Source organism: Lissotriton helveticus, chromosome 12, assembly GCF_964261635.1.
Source record: "Lissotriton helveticus chromosome 12, aLisHel1.1, whole genome shotgun sequence".
Classification (NCBI taxonomy): domain Eukaryota; kingdom Metazoa; phylum Chordata; class Amphibia; order Caudata; family Salamandridae; genus Lissotriton; species Lissotriton helveticus.
Window position 1 is genome coordinate 708,544,671 of NC_136073.1, and position 13,827 is coordinate 708,558,497.

A 13,827-nucleotide genomic window follows, 5' to 3' on the forward strand; every position below is an offset into this window, starting at 1 on the left:
AACCAAAATCTGGGCTCCTGTTGAACCCCTTGTACGCTGCCACCATTGGGACTTCCTGGTGCACCCAATTGCAATGCTCGCAGCTCGATTTCTTTAAGCTGGAGCTTGTGCGCCAACTTCCTTTCTTCCATAGCTATCTTTCTTTCCTCCAAAGCAAGCTTCTTATCTTCCCTTTCTCTTTCCCTCTCGTGCTCTAGTTTGGCAAGCTCCCACTTCAATCGCCTCTCCTCCCTCCTGTCCTCATACTCCTGGGATGACGCACTCCCCCCAGATACTCCCTGCCCCGGAACGTCTTCTTGGCAACACATTGTCGGACATATCAATGTTGAGCAGGCCTGGGTCTTCTGGAGTGCCCGCCTCCCCTTGAGTGACCTGTCCCTCCTGTTCCCCATCCCCTCTCTCCTCTGGGTGGACGCTTACCCATGCCCTCAAGGCGGTACGGAGTTCTTCCTTTGCGGCTCTCCACCCAACCGGCACCCCCATCCCCTGACAAAATTCCCTAAGCTGCACCACTGTGTACTCCTCCAGATCGGCTAGCTGGAACTCCATTTTGCCAGGTGGGGACCCAGATAAAATCAAGGAAAGATATTAGGACGTGGGTACAATACTGGGTCAACACAGGTCTCTACGCACTCTACAGGCTAGACAGTGGGGGGGGTTAATTGAGAAAGGTTGTAGGCACGATAGGTGTCCAGTCTAATTGCAGCGCACTCTGTCCCACTGGAGGGTGCTGTATAGTCACAGGTCCTGGATCCCACCGCTCGCCACCAAATGTAGGAACTGAGGTCACCAGTTCCCCGGGGGTAGCCTGGCATGAGCAGCTAGGCACCTGAAAGCTCAGGTGTTAAGTGACTACACAGCACACGCATCCACTGAGACAATAAGTGCAGGCAAGGACATAGACTACACCAGTTACGTTTGATTCAAATTTTTAAGCTTTTATATAAGATTAGAATCAGGGCAATCAAAAATTCACAGTAGCAATAACTTATTAGTTTCCCTTAAAAGCACATGTGTCTCATCACTCAGCAATAAATACTTAAATGAATAAATATTAAATATTAGATAACCGTGGGCTTGGCAACAACCTTGTTCCTAATCAGCACCTGCAAGGCAACCTTTATAAAGACATTCAAATAACATTGCATCAAGCATCAATAACCATTTCTTCATGTAAGCAACCATCTCATTTAGTGACTAAAAGCATCCAGGAAACTTTGCCTTAGACAAGAGTAAACCATCCATTAAGTAGGAGTAAAACATTTCATTCTGTATTAATGGACATCACCGTGAAGATTGGGCATCAGCTCATTAGGTGAGAGAACTGGGCATTCATTAAGGCACAGATACCCCTGTATTCAGCAAAAGCACTTCCTTATACCACCATTACCCAAGCATCAGGGCCTACACCAGCTGGCATTCGTCTGGACCCCAGCAGGGGTTAACCAATGTCTTGGCCCAGTTCAGAGACCTGGCAGTCTCGCAAGAACTTCTCCACCACCCAGAGTCATCTAAGGCCAACAGGGCCCAACCACGATGTTCCCCGGGGGAGGGGCGAATTCCGCCCTCCTCCCCTGGGGGTGACATTCTATCTTAGGCCCTCCGGGGCCCTTGCGGCGGGTCAACTGGTGTAGGAGGGCTCGGGCTCCTTCGGGAGCTCTCCGGTGGTCTGGCACTGTGAGGGGCAGTCGCGAGGTGCAGCCGGGCTTCACGAGGCCCCGCGGGTGCAGCAAGCAGGAGAAGATCTCTTGCTCTCGTCGAGCGCTGCTGCGGGATCTGCCCCGGGTCCCAGACCTACCGAGTCTCACTGGGCCCAGGACCAATCGTAGGAGACAGGGAGGAGGCGCGCCCGCAGATGCCGGTTGCAGAGCAGCCTGCGGGGGCGTGTAGGCCTCACGCTCGACAGCAGGAAGTGGTGGAGGGGGCGCAGCTGGTGACGCGGCAGGCGTCCCCTCACCATGTGACAGGGAAGGCAATGGCTTCGGGCCCGGAGCGGCCTTGTGGAATGTGGCGGCGGCCCTCTCCTGGTCCCGGGGGCCACTGAGGGGGTGATGAAGGCAGCACCGGCCCAGGGAGTGCCAGGCTGCGACGGTGAGTTCCGCAGCGCTGAGGGGGCAGTCTCAACTCTAGCGCTTCGTGACAGAAAGGGGCTCTGGCCTCACAGTGCTTCGTGAAATAAAGGGGCTCTGGACTCACAGCGCTTCGTGAAAGACAGGGCCTCTGGCCTCACAGCGCTTCCCAGTGGGGGCACAGTTGACGAGCGCTGGATAGATAATACATGCAAAATAGCCGTTGCAGCTATCAGGCAGGTCAGCATTCTAGCGCTGAAGGGGGGGAAGAGCGCTTCTCAGGTGGCCCAAGTCACTTCAGGTTTAGGCTCGCAGTTAAGTCAGGGGGGGTTGGCGCAGAGAGGGGAGAGCGCTTGGCAGGCAGATCAGTACCTGGTTGATCCCCAAGATTCCTGATTAGCGCGGGAAAGCTTCTTCTTGGCGCGTGTTGGTTCTGACGCCCTTTGTTTGTAGTTCCTTGGTTTCTTGAGGGGGGGTAGAGTTGAAGGCTTTACAGCAGGTCACTTCAGGTGGTCCCTGGGTTCCCCTCCCACCGGGCCAGATCAGTGGGCTAGGTCAGGGTTCCTCACTCTACTTGGAAGGCAGCACCTAAGCCCTGTCACTCCCAGTGCTAAATCTCCTGCGTGGGTCCCCCAGGTCAGTGATGCCCCAACTCTCTACTCTGCTCTGACTGGAAAGTTACCCTCCCTTTCCTTATATAGCGACAGTTGGCAGTTGGCAGTGGCAGTTGGTGTCACCTCCCCTGTTCTAGAAGGTTCCAGGAGCTTCCCTCATTCTAGCTATGGGCAGGCTGGAAGGCTGGCATTGGTACATTGTTTAGGGTTCCAGTCAGCTCCTGGCTACTAGAGTGCACCTAAAAAGACCACGCTGCCGTAGCAGGGGTCAGTGGCAGCCATCTTAGGGGAAGAGAGCACCTGCACCTTAACATTGGGAAACAATGGGAAGGTGCCCAGAGACCTATGGCCAACAAAAAGTAGGTGGGAAAAATGAGGCCAAGGCGAAAAAAAATATGGAAGACCACCCTAGGCCTGACAGGTCTAACATTAACCTTGAATCGTACCAACAAAAATCTATACCTTTCATTAGACAGGAGTGAAAGGAAAGCTCCATACCCTGAACAGTTTTTAAAAATAAATGCCCCTATACAATGGGTTTCACAAGCTCTATGTGTTCATGTTGTAATAAGGGACTTTTGAGAAACAAGTCTCTCCCTCTTTTGAGTTCCAGGGGGTACGGGGACTAATAACTGAAGTATATGTTCACCCAACCCATGCTGGTAAAAGCTGCCTTCATATAAGCAATCCAAGGGATTTGATGCATGTTGTCAAGGGTCAGACAATCAGACAAAATCAGTCTATTTATTTTGCATCCCTCTACAGTCTATATCTTGATCCAGCACAGCAAGGGTCTGAGAGCAACAAGGTCACCAATGTATCTAAAACAAAGTTCCTGACGAACAAAAAAAGCTGGGGTACTTTGTTGACCCGCAGAATACACCTTAAAATGTATTTTCTGTGAGTTCAATTTTATCGACGTCATGTAACCCCATACATCACTGTCATATAGCTCCTTGGAGAAGCACTTGGACTTAAAATACTTAACTAGAGGGTCCAGTCACCATGAGGCCAACCTCTGTGCAAAGCTAGCTACAGTCCCCGTGGTCTTGACCAAATCACAAGTCTTACCCTCAACTAGGGGTTTAAAACTCATATTAGCATCAAATAGCACCAGCAGGTAAGAGAAAGCTGGGACCTTACCCAGGGTATGACTCCCCACCTTGAAGGTTTTGAAACTGGTGGAAATTCAGCGATGTGAAGAACTCTCTCCGGAAGTTGGGATTTCAATATGATATGCTCTACCCTGCCTGTCTATGAGTTGAGGTCAATGGGAGGCCTCGCTCCTTGACAACCCAGCAGAGGCAAACGACTTTTGCAAACACTTTGCTTTCAAGTCCTCCTCTTCTAGACAGAACACGCTACAAAGTACTGGATCACCGACTCCTGCTCCTTAGTCCCCTTAGAGCTGATATGGCCTGCAGTATTTGGATTCTCCCTCAAAATAGGGACTACTTCTGCATAACACATGTGGACTGCCCCAGACAGTATGCTTTGCTCATCATTTCCTTTCATATTACTTTTTCCATACAAATGCTGTTTATATGTGGTTGATTCTTCCTTTCTGCTTCAGCCATTCCTCTAGGAACGGGCCACACCAAGCAAACACGTCAACTCTCCCCCATGGAGAACACTGCAGTAGCCTCATTGGGATTGTTTAGTTCTTTGTTTCTCCTTTTCGGGGCTTTATTGGATGTTTTCCTATATAGTGGGGGTGGGGGGGGGGATAGGTGTGGGCCCTTTCTGCTTTCTCTTCAGTTTTGTATTTGTTTGTTACCCTTTGCACAACAGGTACACTATATGCCAGCGTATGACATGGCGCTGTTCTTTTAACACCTGTTTACTCTATGCCATCTCAGAAAGGGCCTGTAGAGGTGATAGACATTACTTCCCTTACATGAAAGATATGTGGCATCAATAATCCACGTAAAGGCAAACAAGTCCTCTCATATCTGTCGCGACATAGCCTTCCTTCAGGAAACACGTCTCCTACCTAATGGCGCCCAATCATATGCGACTACTTGGGGCCCCCACCCCGCTATTTCTCCTCTCATGGCTCCTATTCCTGTGGATTCTGCCCCCTCATGCATAAAAGCAGCCCCTATTCCCTCCATAAATGTCACTCGGACCCAAATGGATGCTATTTAATCCTACAAGGCAGCTTCACTGACAAACGAGTACTATTAGTCAACATATACGCCCCGAACACTGAGTATCCACAATTCTTTCAGGAGTTTTATGCCCATATGGGACATGCAGATGCCAACTTTGCTCTTCTGAGTGGGGATTTCAACATGGTACATACTCTAGCATTGACTCTAGTACCCAGCTGAATGGTTATCCCCAATCATGGGAAGCACTCCACCTTATATTGCAGACGCTTATGCTCTACAGGATATCTGATGTGCTTAACAGCCATCCACACCTGGTTATACCTTTTACTCTGCCCCACATGATATTTTGACATGGCTAAATTATTGGTTCTTGTCTGCTAATGTTTCACTCTGGACTACAAAGGTAAAACTTCTACCGCAAACTCTATCAGATCATAGCCTGTTCTCTTAACCCTACAGGTCCCCTATGGATGTAGGTCAGAGCGCACCTTGAGTATCCATCACTAGGCTATACATGATCCTGTGTTCTGTAGCGAACTCCTTCATTCCATCGTCCACTCCTTCGCAATGAACTCGGGTACGGTCTCCACACAGGCAACCCTCTGGAAGGCCTTTAAAGCATATATCCATGGGGTGTGCATATCCAAGCATCTGAGTATCCTATGAGATATCCACTCCCAACCGCAATGCTTTTAAACCTCCAAGGTATAGACTTAAGTGCCTCCTAAGGTGGCGGCCTCCAACTCCATTGACGTTTAGTATTGTTGACTGAATTTCGCGATCTGGCTGATAGGGAAATCACATATCTAGGGAAACACACTAGGGCTCCGTGCTATGGTGAGGGGGCGCAATCGACCGCACTCTTGTGCGGATAATCCACCCTAATCACCTAGGTAGTTATGTCGATGAATTGCGCACCGTCTCTGAGTTCTCTGTTTTTGCTGGCGAAGATGTTCTGGCAGAGTCCCATTGCTATTATGAACTCCTTTGTACATCCTGCACTCCTGACAATGCACCAGAGATCCCATCATACTTGGTGGAGATCGCCATAGGTCTGGCCCACTGATGGCCAATGACAATTTTTTAGCAAGATGATTTTTTGCGAGGAGGTCACCCAGGTGATCGACTCTTTAGACAGGTCCAATGGCCCTGGCCTTGATGGCCTTATGAGAGCTTTCTATAAAGCTTTCAAACAACATGTCACCCACATCTCTTTGCAGTGGTCAACAGAATCTCCTGCCAAACACCTGCTTTAGTTACCCTATTGGATGCCGAAAAGACGTTTGACCCCTTGGAGTGGCCCTTCTTGAAAGAAGCTCTGATCAAACTGGGAATCCCTACCGCGCTCATCTCCTTGGTCATGCTCTTATATCCTAATCCTGTGGCACGCATGGGAGTCAATGGTTCCCTTAATGACCCTTTGATCTGCCACCTTCTGGAGCGCCACATACATGAGGCTCCCGTGCTTCATTTTTTAAAATATTTTCGTCCGGAGTCACGCTGGGTGTGAAAATACAGCCCCCAAAAAATTGCTCTTTTGGCCCTGCGGGACCCTCTGATCAGGCCTATGTGGTCAGGGTGCTTTTACCCTGCCACCTTTTCTTCTTTTTTAATCGTTTTTCTTTCTCCTCATACCAAGTGACAAGGTGGCTGTCAACACTTCCTGGTTACAAGTGTTGGCAGCCAATCAGAGGCAAGCTCCACTGTGGCACTTACTGGATGTACTGAGTGGGCTAGTTGGACCCCACACTGAAAAAAACATAGGTTTCAGGGACGTTATAGTTAGTTGGAGATTCCACTCGTACAAAACCATAGAAATAGTCAGTAGACCTAACTTTAACTCGTGCCCATGCAATGCACTGCTGATGACGTCACATATTATATCACTTGTGACATGCTCAGTGACATCACTGTTGACATCTCTAATTTTCCATTGGGCATACAAGTCACACAGTCCTTAAAATAACAAACGGAGATGTTGGTTCACCATCTGCCTACTGGCTCAACTACTGTCTACTGATTGGATAGAAAATAGTCAATTGTGACATTAAATTGCTTACATTCTCATGGTTCTGCCTATGTCGAACATCTACTTTTGCCACACTGATGAAGGCTGATTGCTGAAACGCGTATGTGGCCAATAAAGTTATGTTGAAAGCCCCGGGAGTGTTCGAGTTGCTTTTTTGGTTGTTGAATGAAATGGGTCACACCCCCGCTAATTGGAGGCACCAGTTGTGAGCTCAGAGGAACTGGTGGGAAACGTGTAGTTTATATATATATATATATATATATATATATATATATATATATATATATATATATATATATATATATATATATATATAAACGAATTACACAGTTATTATAATTTAAATACATTTAACAACAAACAATTAGTAATTTTTAATTCAGATTAAATAAAAATATACATTTTACTTTCTGGTTGATTTTTTAAATAAATATTTAAATAAATAATTTTGTATTAGCTTATTATATTTACAGGAAATATTTTAACATACTTTCAAGATAGTATTGCTGTAGAATTTATTTTCAATTTCTTTTAGGTTTAAAAAAAAATACATTAAAATATTTTCATTAACTTATTTTAAAGAATAAAAATCCCCAAATCTATACCATAAGGAGAACTCTGCCCTGGTGAAATAAGTGTGAAAGGTTACCAGTGGCAACTAGTCACTTATAAATTTGCCTCCACCCTCTAGTTTCAGGGATCGAGGATATGAACATTTCCACTGTGTTGTAACTTTACATGTGAAAACGGTGAATAGCCAAAAGCAGTAAAGTTACTACAAAGTCTAAGAGTAAATGTGCACGATTGCCGGTATTTCTACTTTTGTGAATAGGGATGATAGTCTTTTTTGACCTGTATTTATTTACCTTTTCCTTGTGCCACATGTTCCTCAATTATCCCTATCCAGAGTAGAAACTAGCCATGCATTCTTACGTCTCACAAACGGCTCCTTTAGATGACACTCAACATAATATTGTAAGGACAAAAGTAGCTGACATGAGAGCTTTCCATTCACAGATTTGCTGTAATAAGGATCAGGGTATTTCACAATAAGTCCCTCAAAGCAAGATTCTGGTTACATTTCTGGATTAACCAGAGTGTTTAAATGATCTTCATTTTGATGAGGTTATGTACATTTGTTTTACAGGGATATCTTGAATACCTGGCAGGATCCATTCTTTCTGGTTCTAGGTTGTAGACCCCAAGATCTGAAGTATTTTTACAGCAAACTAGCAGTGTAACTGTTCTTTCTTCACTCCAAGAAAGAATTTGCCATTACATGGTTCGGTGAGAGGTTAGTGTCTGCCATTTTCTCCCACAGTCTCTGACCGAACAGAGTTGAAATGTTCAAACAAAGGTTACAATACTGTTTTGTCTAATGACTCATCCATGAAGTACGATATCAATATGTATACTTAATGGATGCTTTAGATGAAAATCTGTCATTCCAGGCACTTGCAACACAACACAGCGATGTAATGCATTACAATACATCTCTGCATCATACTACAACATAACACCACAAAACACACATAGCTGCACTACAGCACAGCATTACACTGACAAACTACACAAGACTATAGTACACTGCACAAAAATATGATATAACACTGCAACACCACACTAACTTACTTATTCTGTACACTATAGCAAAGCATTGGACTACAAGCCAAGACAACCTAACCTTATACAACTCTACTTCACACCACATAGTCCTTTGCAGTACCCTAGGGCCCAAAAACATCACACTACAACCCTACACTGTCAGGAAACGGGCTTTTTGCATGTTCCCATCCCAGTTCTTGACCCTATTTGAGTACTAGTTGCTGTTTTTCCGACTCAGTGCACTTAGGCCTGTTAACCTGACCCCAGTGCCAGTGTACTGACCCATTATAAAAGATTTCTTGAATTGGATGACCCCAATTTGCAAGCACTAACTTACTTGTGAGTCCCTAGTATATGGTGCAGAGTGTGACAAAAGACAAGAAGGCTACCAGCCTCCCACTGCAGACTAGAAGGGTAGTGTTCACAATGCTAGTTTGACTATGGCATTGCCATTAATGGCAAAGCCACCCGTTCCCTTAATGATATATGTAATTCACCCCTAAGGAAGCCATATAGACCCCTATGGCAGGGAGCTGTATATTGTTAAGCAAGACATATACGTTTATATAGCCTTAGCAGCAAAACCCTTAAAGTTGTTGTTTTGATGAGGAAAGTTAGTCCGGCTAACTTCTGAATGGGACTACCTTACATCAAATTCAACTTGATGACCAAATCGAAATTAATGTCACTGTTAAAGTTAGGCAGCTTTTAAAAAGTTGACACTCTGTGCCCTAGATAGTCCAGTGGCTTTGTGCAGGCCCGGGCCAACAGACAGCTTTCTGCCCACCTGGGGAGACATGTGAACAACTCCAAGGCTTAAGCACAAAGGCAGTTGCCGCAGACTGAGGTGTCACCTCCTCTCCCAGAAAGGCCAACTGAGGTGTTAGCCCAAAAGGCAGGCTCAAAGGAAATGCCCCCTTTAAAGGGTGACAACACACCCGAGCAGGATGACTTTTGTTCCTGCAGACAAGTTGGAGGCAGGGACGGAGAAGAAAACACTGTCCTCAAACCAGTTTTCCTGTGGGCTTGACAGTAGCAAAAATATTGCACACTGGGATTGCGAAATGCCACACATAACTTGAACTTTGTCGCAAAAAAGGAGTGGGCCTACAAGCCCATTGGATAGTGACCACGTTGTCCCCCCAGGCACTTTCCCAGGATAAAATAGGTACCCCATGCATGCTAAACCTCAGTACACATTGGATTTGGAAAAATAACCCAACAAAGACTGTTCTCCTGCCCTTGGAATAGCACAAAGAGAGGATTCACTGTTGGAAGGACTGCACCTGCTGCACTTTGAACTAGTAAAATTTGGACTGTGCCTGCGGCTCCTGGCTTGGGAAAACATTGATCCCAGAGCCAGATTGAAGCAGTGACTCCAAGGGTTAGTTGGTTGGCCCCCTGGAAGAGCACCATGGATACCAAAGTTGAGAAAGCCGAAACCGGCAAAGCAGTATCCTCTTCAGAGGAATCACCACTGACTGCTGTTGGGTGCTCCTAGAGACATCTCCGATGTAGCCAAAAGTTGCACTCGAGTCTGCTGGACCCAGAACTGCTATCAAAGGATTTCTTGCCTTAGAGGGACACTAGCCTCTACCAAGGATATTAGCAGTGATTGCTGTGTCGGGAGCACAGTAGCCCAGCCGCTGCTTGCCTTCGACTGTCACAAAGAGAATGCCATGGGACCTCACATGCAGTGGCCAAAGTTGTCCCACCTCACCCATGCACCAAGGAATCACCCACAGCTCACCCTTGTCGACTGCACAGCTCCAGGATGATTTTTGAACATCTTTTCTGCCTTCATCCCCAGCTTAGGAACCACTTCATTGTACTCTATGTTGGTTGTTTTCTAAAGGCTGGAACTGAACTGAAAAGGGTCTGGTGGCCAGGTCATTTCCCAAAGTGACATTAAGTCAGGCTGAAGTTGACAAACTAACTGTTTTAAACATTAAACAAATTTACAAACTTTTGTTGACCAGTTCTGTTTTGTGGTTGTATTGAAAGTTTTTTTATTGTTTTCAAAATACATATCTCTGGAACCTCCAATGAAATTTGATGAACATGGATTCAAAAAATGTATAAAAATATGTTCTATTTTCATAAAGTATTGTTGTATCTCTTGTGTGACTTTCTTATTCCATTGTTTGGTGCTCTTAAATGATTTACACTAAGTTTCTTTGTCAAGCTTTGCTGCTCGAAGCCCCAGATACCCAGGGTTGAACAAAGGTGATACAAACAAGTTTCACTGGACCAAAGACAGTTTTTGTGACTGTATTCCACGATAAGGCTTCTACTGCCATATCATATAATACTCTGAAATTCTCACATAAATAATATATCATACCATGAGACAACCACATGTTTAAATGCAGCACATTGCCTCTTATTCCCTAGAATGCCCGGTAAAGCAATGCAGAATCACAGTTACCTTTTTTCGATGTTCCAGGATTTTACAACATAACAAGATGTTCTCATTTGAATTTGCAGAAGCAGATGTATTCAAAAAAGCCATAAGGATGTTTATGTCCATGCGCCGGATAGATTCCATCAGTCGAACTGTAATGACAACCCAGAGAAACAGACACATGTACAAATAATGCCCAAACAGAGGTTACTTGACATTTTTTAGAAGTTTAGAAAAAAGTGTCACAAGATATTTTTAACTTGCAGCAAAATGTGCATGAAATACTAAAGAAAGGACACTTGTCCAAGATGCATTGGTGCTTGTGCAAATTATGTTTCATGTTATTTTCTTACAGATTGATTATATCTGGAATTCAGCGGTAGGTCTTGCCACATTGAGATTGACACATTGTGTTCATTTTAGACTTTTACTCCAACTGTTAGGATCATAATTGGTTTTTGTACCTCATTCCACAAAACTTACAGGCGCTTCGTTTTAGCTTGCTAATCAGGGTGACAGCTGTTGTGATCTTCCGTCCCCGCCCCGTTCCACCGTTGCTTTTGCCGTTTGTTGCGGAGGGCTAAAGGACCGGACATACCTGACTAGCACTTGTGGGATGGGAACAGCTGATGTGTGCGCGAGACACCTGACTCACTGCTATTTAAGCAGCATGCCCGCGCGGACGCGATAACACCAGCAGTAGGTCTTGTCACCTATCATTTTGCCCTGCTGCTATTTTTAAAAACTGTATTGAGATTGACACTTTGTATTCATTTTAGACTTTTACTCCACCTGCTGGGATCGTAATTGGTTTTTGTACCTCATTCCACATGCTTACCGGCACTTTGTTTTAGCTTGCTAATCAGGGTGACAGCTGTTGTGATCTTCCCTCCCCGCCCCTGTTCTGCCGTGGCTTGTGCCGTTTGTTGCGGAGGGCTAAGGGACCGGACATGCCTGACTAGTACTTCTGGGTTGGAAACAACTGATGTGTGCGCGAGACGCCTGACTCACGGCTATTTAAGCAGCATGCCAGAGTGGATGCACAGAGGGCGCGCCGCTGGCACGCCAAAGGCAAGCCCGCCTGCGCCCATCCGCATCTAGATCGGGCCCAGGGCCACCCCCCCTGTCCGTTCCCTACTGATCTTGGGCCCAAGTTTAAAATATACAAGAGATACTCTTGTAAGTCTTAACCCCCAGATGAAGGATTCCTGTCCGCAACTCGATCCATTGAAAGAGCCTAAGGTGTGCCCTCTGTGTGACATGAAGTTCCTCTTCACCAAAACAAAATGCAGCTTTAACTCGCATCAAGTCCTTTACCCGCAAACAGTTTTGCAAAAGTCCCTCGAGGGCCTACTCCTGAATACACGCTCTTTAATTAAACACAACATTGAATTTGCCGAGCTGCTGGAAGCTCACAATATAGATATGGCATTTTTCACGGAGACGTGGGCAGATGGAGCATCTGATCCGGAGCTATCATTAGCCATTCCTGAAGGATACTTATTAATCAGGAATGACAGACAGGAAAAGCGGGGAGGGGAAATAGCGATTATTATCAAGGACACCTTGTCGATGAAAAGCTCTACTGCAGGAAGCGGTCCTGATTGTGAACTGCTTTCATTTGGAATCACCATCAGTGAAAACTATATATTTAACGGCATACTGCTGTATAGACCACCAGGGGCTAAGAACAAGTTTGTAGAGACAAAAGGTCATATCATCGAGTCTAGTTTTGACTTTCAGGAATTTTCTATCTTAGGCGACTTCAACTACCATTTAGAAAATATAAATGACCAATATACAATCTCGTTTCTAGAGCTGATGGCCAGTGTCTTGATGGAACAACTGATCAAGCATCCTACCCACGAGGATGGACACACCCTAGATGGAATATTCATATCTAATCCTCAATTGAAAGTGCAGGAGAGGTTGCCAATCCCATGTTCTGATCATAAGGCCATTCGGTTGGTACTTACCTCGTCCCATCATCTTACTCGTCCTCATTCTGCACTTAGGACTTTTAAAGGGAGAAATTGGAAGGAAATCAGCCCACAGCAGCTGCAATTAACATTAGCTGCCTCTAAACCGACACTAATGCCCGAAGTAAATACATCCACCAATATTTTTACTAATTGGATAGCAACCGCAGTAAATATTTTAGCTCCCGAAAAAACATTTACTAGCAAATGGTTGAAGAAATCAGAACCTTGGTCTGTGACTCACTGCGCATCCAGTAGCAACTATGCAGACAAGCTGAAAGGCGCTGGAGAAAAACTTATACGAAAGCCAAAAAAATGGTTTATACACAGTCACTGACCGAATATAAAAAGATGATTCTGGAGAAAAAAAGCAGCTATTTCTCTGATAAATTGAGCAGGCGGGCAACTCAAGTAAATTACTTTTCTCAACTTTAAAGGAATTAGTGACACTTCCCACCCCACTAGCACTGAATAGCAATGTTACTGTCTGCAATCAACTCGCAGATTCCTTTAGGGACAAGGTGCTTTCTATCTATGATTTCTTCAGTGGAAAAGGCAATGAGCATCAAGTGAATCAACCCTCTTCACCTACGCGACATCCTGGCCATGGCTTGAATGCTTTTATCCCCCCAAATGTAGAACAGGTTTCGCAGATAGTCAGATTGGTGAAAGCAGTGGCTCCATCCGACCCCTGCCCCCCTAAAATATTCCAACAGGCAGCTGATGAGATCAGCGAGCAACTATGTCTGATTTTCAACGAGATCCTTATGTCCAGCATTTTCCCAGAGGCTTGGAAGAAGGTCTCCATCCTCCCCCTGCTGAAAAAACCTAGACACCAGCGATCACAATAATTATCGACCCATAGCAAGGATTCTGTTCCCAGCTAAAGTTTTGGAAAAAATTATAAATCTTCAACTTACGGCCTTTGTTTCCTCAGAAAATCTGCTGGACTCTTCACGATACAGCTTCCGGCAAGGGCATGGAACGGAGACCGCCTTGGTCATGGCAGCAGA

General features: G+C 45.5%; 1 long non-coding RNA gene across 1 annotated transcript in view; it reads right to left on the reverse strand.

Moving 5' to 3' along the window:
* LOC144798671 (uncharacterized) overlaps positions 1-10,989 on the reverse strand; it is a 42,462-nt gene extending 31,473 nt beyond the window's left edge. The window contains exon 1 of the long non-coding RNA XR_013603604.1: positions 10,860-10,989. This is a non-coding gene — a long non-coding RNA (uncharacterized LOC144798671). The remainder of the gene's footprint in view (positions 1-10,859) is intronic.
* Between the last annotated feature and the right edge of the window lie 2,838 nt (positions 10,990-13,827).